Raw genomic sequence first — 12,532 nt, forward strand, 5'->3', positions numbered from 1 at the left:
TGTAATATTTATATACAAAAAGATATTAAAAAGCAGCCTTCAGCCCTTATTCATAGACATAAGTTTAGAGAAATTGACATAACATTTAAATACCTACTAAAACAAAGTGATTGGCTGCTGCAAACAGGTGCTTGATTGACACCACAGATTAAAGTAACAGTACAATGCCAGGCAGCAACGGTACATAAACGATCATTAGTGAAGATTACTCTACCATATTATATACTATTGCAGACCATTAATAAATTGTAAGACCACTCTCTAAATACCTGATAGCAGCATAAATGCTGGGATAAATATTTACATTTGTACAGAAGTATAGCAATTTCAAAAAGCTTATAAATCCCCTCACCCTACTAAGGATATTATACGGCTATATTGTCAACATGCCTAAAAATGATAATAAGTGAATGTCATAAATGTGTGCCCGTATGTTACTGTGGACAAAGAGTAAAAAACTAGAGATCAACATGACGTCATTATAGAGTGACTAGTCTATCTTTACTTAAAGAGTTCCCTTTGAAATAATCTCTAATTTGTAGACCTAAGGATTAGTTTCATACCAAGTGCTATCTATATCATAATAGGACAAAGCACTTACATATAAACACTTATAAACAATTTAAGGCCAATCTCTAAACTAAAAGTATCTCATTAACAATGTCATGGACAACTAAGTACTAGTGTCTCTAATAAGAAACTTAACATTGCCAAAAGTTTATGATGCCCCATCAATGTTGAGACCTTTTGGTCTCCTAGTCTGTTATAGAAAGATCCAAAAAGCCTCTCTATACAGTAATCTATTCACTCTATTACCACCCCTAATTTTTGGGCTTACAGTCTCAATGACCTGCCAACTGAAGGAGGAGACATCCTTATCATAGCAGTATATGAAGTGCCTGGCCAGGTCAGAGCATTCTCTACCATTATTAATGTCATTGAGATGCTCCCTAATACGGGTCCTCACTTTCCTTGTAGAGCAGCCAGTATACTGTACTTCACAACAAGTGCACTCTATTAAGTAAACTACAAAGGATGTGCGGCAGATGGTACAATAGTCAAGGTTATATACTTTTTGTGTACGTCTAGATTTAATTGAGATTCAACTTTTGTGTAAGAACAGGCAATACACTTTCCAAAATGGCATTTAAAGTGTCCCTTGACTGTGAGCCAACTGCTAGCAACTGGAATTGCAATAAATGCATTTTGTCCATGTTAGCTAGAGGTTGGACACAAATTTTGAACAAGAAATTTTGTATCAATAACTTTTTTATTTAATTATAGCTAAAATACCCCCATAATTGCTACATAAAATGTATCAACTTATTTTTCAAGGCTTCTAAAACAAAGAAGTTAATAGATAATACAATAGAGGGTGCAAAAATGGGGTGCTGGTTCACTATGGATTTTATGTAAGAAAGCTGGTGAAGTCCATTCTTTGCACACATAGGAGCCGTTTATCCAGATTTAAGCTGTGAGTATTTATACACCATTATGCGGTGTCCTATAAAGATATCTCAGCACAATCTTCTATCTGACTAGGAGTATCCTTCTCCCGATGGAAAGTTCAAAGACAGTGGAGCGCAAGTGAAGTACACAGAGAGGATCTATAGTGAACCAGCGCCTCCTTTTTGTACCCTATATCTTCTAAACAGGCTTCAGGAGAGACTGTGGGAAGGCAGCACTTCAATCATTGAAGGAAAGTATCAATCCATACTATATGTATCTTTGTTTTTAAATAGATAATACAACCATTATTATAACACAACAATCAATAGATTTATAATTTGTCTAACTTAAAACAAAGTGCACAACAGAGACTTAATATTATATTATGTTAAAGTAAAAAACAATTCCAAAGGCAAATTAAACACTTTCCTCGGTGGGAATCTATTCACATAATGTAACTGTATCAAATAGTATATATGAATAACAGAAACATATTAAAAACTGGTTTTGGACTCCAAGAAATCTTAAGCATCCATATTTAACAGGATTTAATTTCTTTGAAAATCATGCAATTTGCAGCTTTAATTCAGACCTGTGCACAATGTTTAATATGTACTTTCTAGTACTGTTGTAGTAATAAGTGCCACTAAGGCAGGGAATACCAGGAGATAAAGAATGTATTAGTTACAATGTGTAATGAAATAACATTTGATTAAAATGAATTCAAAATTCTGCAAGGGCAATAAGCTCAGCAATAGTTTGTCAGACAAATTTGCTGGTTTATAACATTAGCAAGAAACTAATTAGAAAATGAATGTTTTTGTTGTAAAATTAAAAGTATAAAAAAATATATCTTTTATTAACACTGGCTGTACTTACATTCTAGACCAATCCTTAAATTCATCATTTTAAAACCTATGCTAAATTAATATGTTTTATGGTCCCTTAACTTTAACTTTTGTTTAATAAAAGCAATATAAAAGTAAAATAACACTGTTATGATCAAGTGAATCATAGCTACGGACATCCCATGTTCATTATATATACCAACAGTAAGGACAAATTGCATGTAACATTTTTCAGCATTGTATTTGTGATATTGCAGAAAGCTGAACAGGCTACCTATACACATAATGGTGAATGCTACCCATGGATGCTGCTGTCACAATCTATAATCACTAGTGTGGAAAATGACATCTGCAGTCCAATAATAGTGTTCATACCTCACAGTTATCCCAACTGCTATATTTTCAGCTCACCCTGCCACCCTAAGCTCAACCCAGCTGTCAAGACATTCTCAGCTGACATTTTTTCCAAAACTCATAAGCTACCTTGGCATAGTGTACCTAGGAACTGCTGAGAAGATGCAGGTAGTTGGCTAAAAGATATTCACCAAATGAAGATACTAAGAAACCCTGTCCTGGTGCAACATGTTCAAACTACAACTTTAAGACAATTAGGTAGAATATGCAAACTCCATATATTGTTCTTTGCTGATTGATATATTTGAACAATGCACTACAAATATTAGAATGCTTGTCTTGTCTTGTTTTAATTGAACATGCTACTGACAATTGAAGATTGCTTCTGCAGCATCTATTTCAAATGAAGCAATTGTTTTAAAATAATTGTTTTGACAAGTGGGCTGGCATCTCTTGTAGATAGATAGAACATGACATAGAAAAAGCAAAGGACATGCTTACCATAATTGCTTGTGTCCTGTATTGTGATTTTATATATACTTTTTTTTTTATTCTCAAATGGAACAATGCCCACACAATGCTGGTATTATTTGAGTTGAATATAATTTACATAACAAATGTATCAGTTATAGGAAACACTGATGTTTAAATCATACATCCAAAACAATAAGTAATACAGTCTATTGCATGCAAATGTATAACTTATCTTTATAAAACAGGAATCCATTTAAGGTCAACATATTTATCAGATGACAATAAATACATTTAGGCATATTGCAGTGTAATAGCAAATCACGTCAGGATTTTGTGCGCTGTGTGTTTTAGAATGAAAACACAGCCTAAACACCAGTATGTTCTTAGTATGCAGGAGAAGAACCACAAGGAAAACTATATAAATTAGTCTTTGTTTTGTGATTTGTTTTAGCTGTGGATCAGGCATAAAATACATGGATAACAAAGAGGTGAAGGGATTATATTGTGACTCAGTGAATCATAGCTATTGCTTTATTTTTCTATTTTATTTATTTATTTCCAGCACACAATAAATTTACTAAAGTTGCATTCCAAAGTTTCATTCTAAATATAAATATACATATGATACTATTATTGCTGTTACACTATATAAAGGTAGCGCCACATCAGACATAACATGACCTAATAAATGCCAGCAAATAAAAATTAAGCAATGCAAATATTCCGACACCTTATATATATGAATATATATATATATATAATGAATTTACAAAACAATTTAAAAGTTAATTCCAAAGTGGATATACACTTTATACAGTCTCTTAAACAGTCTGTATAAAAGCAGTAGGGAACAGATACTTATTATTTTCTTATATGTGGTATCCAAAAAAATGTTCAGTGTCCACCATGCAGCTCCCTTCCAAACACCGGTGTGATCTCCGTGTAAAAGGCAACAGGAAACAAAGAATCTGTAAATACAGAAACAGTGTAGCGCAAAGAGAGGGGACACAGGACAATCTATGTGCAGATTAAAAAGTTTCCACTTTATTATAAAACAAATAAAAAGATGTTAAAACCATGGAGGAGGTGTCACTGAGGTGGTAGTAGTGCTAAAAAGCCGGCAATAGAACCACCGCTCCCCACAGCTCACCTGCATCCTCCGATATGTAAAATGGGCGTGGCCTAACACGTTTCACTGGGCTCCTCGGTATAGGCTGTAACACAAGCATTTTAGCCAGACCACACAAACTGTAATACAACGCTATGGAAAATCATGAACTCAAACGTCATTTTTTGAGTGCAGAATGGAGGGTTGCGTTAAGGTCTAAAGAATGCTGCTCCATAACACTGCCCGCCTGCTCTTAGCAGGCGGACAGAGATCGGGTTGATTGACACCCTCCTGCTTGCAGCCGATTGGCTGAGAGTCTGCAGGGGGTGGAATTGCACCAGCAGCTCACAAGAGCTGCTGGTGCAATGCTGAATACGGAGAGCGTATTGCTCTCCGCATTCAGAGAGGTATGTCGGACCTGATCCACAATGTCGGATCAGGTCCGACATACCTTTGATTAATATCCCCCTAAAATGCTTGCATTACAGCCTATACCGCCGCGACTCGTAATATGCTTTACCAGCCATTCCACGCACAATGGACAATTTTTCAGCGCTATAGCCGTACCACAAAAATTGCAATTTAGACAAAAATTTTAAAATTCTGCCAAGATAGAGCTGTTGCTATCTAATCCTTCCTATAGGTCATTTATAAAAATATTAGCTGGTTCCAATACTAATACGTGAGGCACACCTTAAAGGGTCACTCAAGACAAAATTAAACTTTCATGATTTAGACAGAGAATGCAATTTTAAACAACTTTCCAATTTACTTCCATTAACAAAATGTATTTTTATATTTACACTTGTTGAGTCACCAGCTCCTACTGAGCATGTGCAAGAATTTATAGAATATACTTATATACATTTGTCAATGGCTGATAGCTTTCACATGATACAGGGGGAGTGGCAATAGACATAACTTTTAATATTGTCCTAAAAAATCTACTACTCGTTTGAAGTTCAGCCTAAGTTCTATTTGTCATGATAAAGGTGAGTGGCACTGTGAACTATATATATATTGAAATGACTCATCCTGTGAGAGCTGCTAATTTGCATTTTAAATCCAGGATTGAATAAAGGAACTTTGGCCTAGATTTAGAGTTTTGTCGGTAATGACCCGCGTAGCTAACGCCGGCTTTTTTCTGGCCGCACCATAAAAATAACTCTGGTATTGAGAGTCCACAAAAAGGCTGCGTTAGGCTCCAAAAAAGGAGCGTAGAGCATTTTTAACGCAGCTTCAACTCTCGATACCAGAGTTGCTTACACAAGTGGCCAGCCTCAAAAACGTGCTCGTGCACGATTCCCCCATAGGAAACAATGGGGCTGTTTGAGCTGAAAAAAAACCTAACACCTGCAAAAAAGCCGCGTTCAGCTCCTAACGCAGCCCCATTGTTTGCTATGGGGAAACACTTCCTACGTCTGCACCTAACACCCTAACATGTACCCCGAGTCTAAACACCCCTAGCCTTACACTTATTAACCCCTTATCTGCCGCCCCCGCTATCGCTGACCCCTGCATATTATTTTTAACCCCTAATCTGCCACTCCGTAAACCGCCGCTACTTACATTATCCTTATGTACCCCTAATCTGCTGCCCCTAACACCGCCGACCCCTATATTATATTTATTAACCCCTAATCTGCCCCCCTCAACGTTGCCTCCACCTGCCTACACTTATTAACCCCTAATCTGCCAAGCGGACCTGAGCGCTACTATAATAAAGTTATTAACCCCTAATCCGCATCACTAACCCTATAATAAATAGTATTAACCCCTAATCTGCCCTCCCTAACATCGCCAACACCTAACTTCAAACATTAACCCCTAATCTGCCGACCGGAGCTCACCGCTACTATAATAAATGTATTAACCCCTAAAGCTAAGTCTAACCCTAACACTAACACCCCCCTAAGTTAAATATAATTTTAATCTAACAAAATGAATTAACTCTTATTAAATAAATTATTCCTATTTAAAGCTAAATACTTACCTGTAAAATAAATCCTAATATAGCTACAATATAAATTATAATTACATTGTAGCTATTTTAGGATTAATATTTATTTTACAGGCAACTTTGTAATTATTTTAACCAGGTAAAATAGCTATTAAATAGTTAAGAACTATTTAATAGTAACCTAGTTAAAATAATAACAAAATTACCTGTAAAATAAATCCTAACCTAAGTTACAATTAAACCTAACACTACACTATCAATAAATTAATTAAATAAAATACCTATAATTATCTACAATTAAACCTACCACTACACTATCAATAAATAAATTAAATACAATACCTACAAATAACTACAATGAAATAAACTATCTAAAGTACAAAAAATAAAAAAGAACTAAGTTACAAAAAATAAAAAAATATTTACAAACATAAGAAAAATCTTACAACAATTTTAAACTAATTACACCTACTCTAAGCCCCCTAATAAAATAACAAAGACCCCCAAAATAACAAAATGCCCTACCCTATTCTAAATTACTACATTTCAAAGCTCTTTTACCTTACCAGCCCTGAACAGGGCCCTTTGCGGGACATGCCCCAAGAAATTCAGCTCTTTTGCCTGTAAAAAAAAACATACAATACCCCCCCCCCAACATTACAACCCACCACCCACATACCCCTAATATAACCCAAACCCCCATTAAATAAACCTAACACTAAGCCCCTGAAGATCTTCCTACCTTGTCTTCACCTTTCCAGGTTCACCGATCCGTCCTGAAGAGCTCCTCCGATGTCCTGATCCAAGCCCAAGCGGGGGGCTGAAGAGGTCCATGATCCGGCTGAAGTCTTCATCCAAGCGGGAGATGAAGAGGTCCATGATCCGGATGAAGTCTTCTATCAACGGCATCTTCAATCTTCTTTCTTCCGGATCCATCTTGCAGACCTCCGACGCGGAACATCCTCTTCTCCTGACGCTTACTAGCCGAATGACGGTTCCTTTAAGGGACGTCATCCAAGATGTCGTCCCTCGAATTCCGATTGGCTGATAGGATTCTATCAGCCAATCAGAATTAAGGTAGGAATATTCTGATTGGCTGATGGAATCAGCCAATCAGAATCAAGATCAATCCGATTGGCTGATCCAATCAGCCAATCAGATTGAGCTCGCATTCTATTGGCTGATCGGAACAGCCAATAGAATGCAAGCTCAATCTGATTGGCTGATCGAATCAGCCAATCGGATTGAACTTGATTCTGATTGGCTGATTCCATCAGCCAATCAGAATATTCCTACCTTAATTCCGATTGGCTGATAGAATCCTATCAGCCAATCGGAATTCGAGGGACGCCATCTTGGATGATGTCCCTTAAAGATACCGTCATTCGGCAAGTAGGCATCGGGAGAAGAGGATGTTCCGCGTCGGAGGTCTGCAAGATGGATCCGGAAGAAAGAAGATTGAAGATGCCGTTGATAGAAGACTTCATCCGGATCATGGACCTCTTCAGCTCCCGCTTGGATGAAGACTTCATCCGGATCATGGACCTCTTCAGCTCCCGCTTGGATGAAGACTTCAGCCGGATCATGGACCTCTTCAGCCCCCCGCTTGGGCTTGGATCAGGACATCGGAGGAGCTCTTCAGGACGGATCGGTGAACCTGGTTGGGTGAAGACAAGGTAGGAAGATCTTCAGTGGCTTAGTGTTAGGTTTATTTAAGGGGGTTTGGGTTAGATTAGGGGTATGTGGGTGGTGGGTTGTAATGTTGGGGGGGGGTATTGTATGTTTTTTTTTACAGGCAAAAGAGCTGAATTTCTTGGGGCATGCCCCGCAAAGGGCCCTGTTCAGGGCTGGTAAGGTAAAAGAGCTTTGAAATGTAGTAATTTAAAATAGGGTAGGGCATTTTGTTATTTTGGGGGTCTTTGTTATTTTATTAGGGGGCTTAGAGTAGGTGTAATTAGTTTAAAATTGTTGTAATATTTTTCTTATGTTTGTAAATATTTTTTTATTTTTTGTAACTTAGTTCTTTTTTATTTTTTGTACTTTAGATAGTTTATTTCATTGTAGTTATTTGTAGGTATTGTATTTAATTTATTTATTGATAGTGTACTGGTAGGTTTAATTGTAGATAATTATAGGTATTTTATTTAATTAATTTATTGATAGTGTAGTGTTAGGTTTAATTGTAATTTAGGTTAGGATTTATTTTACAGGTAAATTTCTAATTATTTTAACTATTTTAGCTATTAAATAGTTATTAACTATTAAATAGCTATTGTACCTGGTTAAAATAATTACAAAGTTGCCTGTAAAATAAATATTAATCCTAAAATAGCTACAATGTAATTATTCGTTATATTGTAGCTATATTAGGGTTTATTTTACAGGTAAGTATTTAGCTTTAAATAGGAATAATTTATTTAATAAGAGTTAATTAATTTCGTTAGATTAAAATTATATTTAATTTAGGGGGGTGTTAGTGTTAGGGTTAGACTTAGCTTTAGGGGTTAATACATTTATTAGAATAGCGGTGAGCTCCGGTCGGCAGATTAGGGGTTAATAATTGAAGTTAGGTGTTGCCGATGTTAGGGAGGGCAGATTAGGGGTTAATACTATTTATTATAGGGTTAGTGAGGTGGATTAGGGGTTAATAACTTTATTATAGTAGCGGTGCGGTCCGCTCGGCAGATTAGGGGTTAATAAGTGTAGGCAGGTGGAGGCGACGTTGTGGGGGGCAGATTAGGGGTTAATAAATATAATATAAGGGTCGGCGGTGTTAGGGGCAGCAGATTAGGGGTACATAGCTATAATGTAGGTGGCGGCGCTTTGCGGTCGGCAGATTAGGGGTTAATTATTGTAGGTAGCTGGCGGCGACGTTGTGGGGGGCAGATTAGGGGTTAATAAATATAATACAGGGGTCGGCGGTGTTAGGGGCAGCAGATTAGGGGTACATAAGTATAACGTAGGTGGCGGTCGGCAGATTAGGGTTTAAAAAAATTTAATCGAGTGGCGGCGATGTGGGGGGATCTCGGTTTAGGGGTACATAGGTAGTTTATGGGTGTTAGTGTACTTTAGAGCACAGTAGTTAAGAGCTTTATGAACCGGCGTTAGCCCAGAAAGCTCTTGACTACTGACTTTTTTCCTGCGGCTGGAGTTTTGTCATTAGATGTCTAACGCTCACTTCAGACACGACTCTAAATACCGGAGTTAGAAAGATCCCATTGAAAAGATAAGATACGCAATTGACGTAAGGGGATCGAAGAGTTAGCCTAAAACCAGCGTTAGGAGCCTCTAACGCTGGTTTTCACGGCTAACGCCAAACTCCAAATTTAGGCCTTTGTTTTTACTTACCTCTGTGCTGGCTGGATTATCGTTTTTCTCACTCTGTATATATATATATATATATATATATATATATATATATATTAAATCTAAAATGATAAGCGCACAAGAAAACTCCTCCTAGTGTTATCCAATTTATTTAAAAATATATAAAAAACAAACATACAAACCCCCCTTGAGGGTGGGTACTCAAAAGACAAAATCTTAATCGATATGAGGTAAGTATGAATCGTTAAGCACCCAATATGATGATAAAGTAGAGTTTCACTCTGCAATCTGAGGAATCGTCTAAATTCGTCCTTGATACTCAATACGGATAGGAGTCTGCTCCGTGGCAGCTTTAATGCCAAAGGTTCCCGGTCCTAGTGTAATGATGATAGCAAATGCCAAAACAAAGTGGCAATCTCTAAGGTAAGAGCAATTGAATTGTTACAATGTATCCAGTTCAGCTTGTCTGAGACTTGCACCGTGGCAAAACATTATTCATCTAAAGGAGAAATGCCTGAATATACAACTCTCTATTCATTCCTAAGGGGTTCCATAGTCTGCAAAGTGTGGATCCAATATGTCTCATGCTGCCTGAGTTTCATTATTCTATTACCTCTTCTCTCATCTAAGATAACTTGTTCAATAGCCTTAAATCTAAGTTCTGAGGGATCATTGTAATGGAATTCTCTGAAATGGTCTGTCACCCACATTCCTTTTTCTATATTAGTAACATAGCCCTCCTCTTGACCGTTCTTTTAGTCCTTCCAACATACTGCATTTTGCAAGAACACTCTAGTACGTATACTGCGTACTTAGAGTGACAATTCATATTTTAAGTGGTATTTTTCTTCAAATCATTAACTGTAGATGTTATATATTTATTGTCACTTTTAATCAAGGGACAAGTATTAACATTTTTTCTATTACACCTAAAAAAATCCGGTAGTAGATTTATTCAACCAGTTTCCATTGGTTGTCTTATCTTTTAGGTAGCTAGGGGCAAGTATATATTTTAAATTTGTATTTTTTCGAAAAACTACTTTCTGCTTAGTGTCTATGGTTCTCTTCAGGATAGGCTCCTGTAAGAGAATATGCCAGTGTTTGTTTTATATTAGTGGCCGCATTGTTATTTTTGGTCAAAAATAAGTTACCTGTTCTTAAATGTGGTTTTGATTTTTGTGCTTTTAATAGAGATGGTCTATCTAATTGTTTGGCTCGTCTATATCCATCCTCTAAAATCATATATGAATAGCCTTTTGCTGTAAATTTAGTTTTTAATTTCACAGACTCATCTTCAAAGGTCTTGTTAGGAATTCCTTGTATCCACCCACCTATGACAGAACCACCTACCTGTTTCCTTTAAATTCTAACCACACCCTGTTCCTAGTGCTTAGTTTTTTTTCTCTTACCTCAGGAAAGTCACTGTGAAGCTAAGCTCCTGCTAAGTAAACAAATCTATCTACTTCCACTTTCAAGTGGTTTTCTCTGAAAGATTCATCTCAGGATTATTCACTCATCTACTCTTCAACTTTAAAACCTCTTCTATAAAATAAGGCATTTCATCACAATTCCCTGAAACCCATCACCGCTACAGTTTTTACAACAGGATCAAGTTCTGTACCAGGAACACTCCTAAATTGATACCAGCATTTCTCTACTGATCCTCTAACTACTAAAGGCGTTAAGAAGAAGTGTTTACATTTACCGGAGAGACGGACTTTCTTTTCAACCCGGTTTCAGCCAAACAGCGGTAGCGTCTGACGTCAGCTGTCAGTCAAGCTACAGCAAGGTAGCGCCTCCCAGCCGAACCGCTCTCAGACGCTGACAGCTTTCCACAGCACACAGAAAGATACAGCGCACACGCTGCTAGGAAATCTCAGTCTGATTTAACACTTTGTGTCCCGCAACTTAGATCAGGGTAAGCTAGAGTTCAATCTCTTACTGCACTAAATATATCTTAAAATAAACAATATCTATTCGCCTCTTACTCTGCAGTATTTCCAATAAGTATCCATTTCAACATTTGTAACAAGTGAAGTTTCTCTAAACTCTGATTAGTTACATAATCTTGTGTCATTCTGTTTACCATCTCAAGCCTCAACTTGTTACTATTTCAGGATTGCACAATACGAATTCAAAGAGAAATTCCACTCTCTACATAAAGCTACTAATTATAAGTATTAGTTGCCAAACTGATAGTGGTACACACATTATTCCAGGTCTGCAGCTGAGATTACTTTATTCAGCCTTAAAGAGGAAATACCCCTCACAGAAAAAATAAGCCATGACAACTGATCCAGCAGACCTTCCACAATTTGTGTACACTCTATCACAACGTGTTGATCAGATGGGAATAGCCTTAAGAGAGTTAGAAATTGAAAACCAGTCTCTGAGAAGAATTATTAGAGACTCTATGACACAAAAACCAGATCCCATTCCTGAGCCAAATGTTTCCCTACCGGAACCATTCTCAGGAAACAGAAAACTGTACCGCCAGTTCAAGACTGCATGTGTCCTGTTATTCAGTCTCAAACCAAAGACTTATTGCACAGAAAGAATAAAGGTGCTTACCGTTATTTCTTTCCTCAGGGGTGAACCCAGTGTATGGGCAGATGCCTCTTTTGAGACCAACCAGCCAATACTGGGTTCGCTAGAGGATTTCTTCCTCCAAATGGATGAACTCTATCTGGATTCAGACGCACAACTATCAGCTGAGACTTCTATGCGAAACTTGAAGCAAGGAAAACGTCAAGTTGAAGACTATATTAGCGAGTTTAAACAATTCGCCAGAGATTCTCAATGGAATCCGATTGCATTAAGAAATCAGTTTCATCTAGGATTGGCTGATAACATCAAAGACGAACTCGCCCGCACCAATTTACCAAAGACACTGGAACTCCTAATGACCTTGGTAATCCAAATAGACCGACGGTTAAGGGAGAGGAGATCAGAAAGAGGACATGCGGATACATTCCCCAGAACAACATCTTCCATGTCACTTTCCTCAGCTCA

This window comes from Bombina bombina, chromosome 2 (assembly GCF_027579735.1).
Source record: "Bombina bombina isolate aBomBom1 chromosome 2, aBomBom1.pri, whole genome shotgun sequence".
Classification (NCBI taxonomy): domain Eukaryota; kingdom Metazoa; phylum Chordata; class Amphibia; order Anura; family Bombinatoridae; genus Bombina; species Bombina bombina.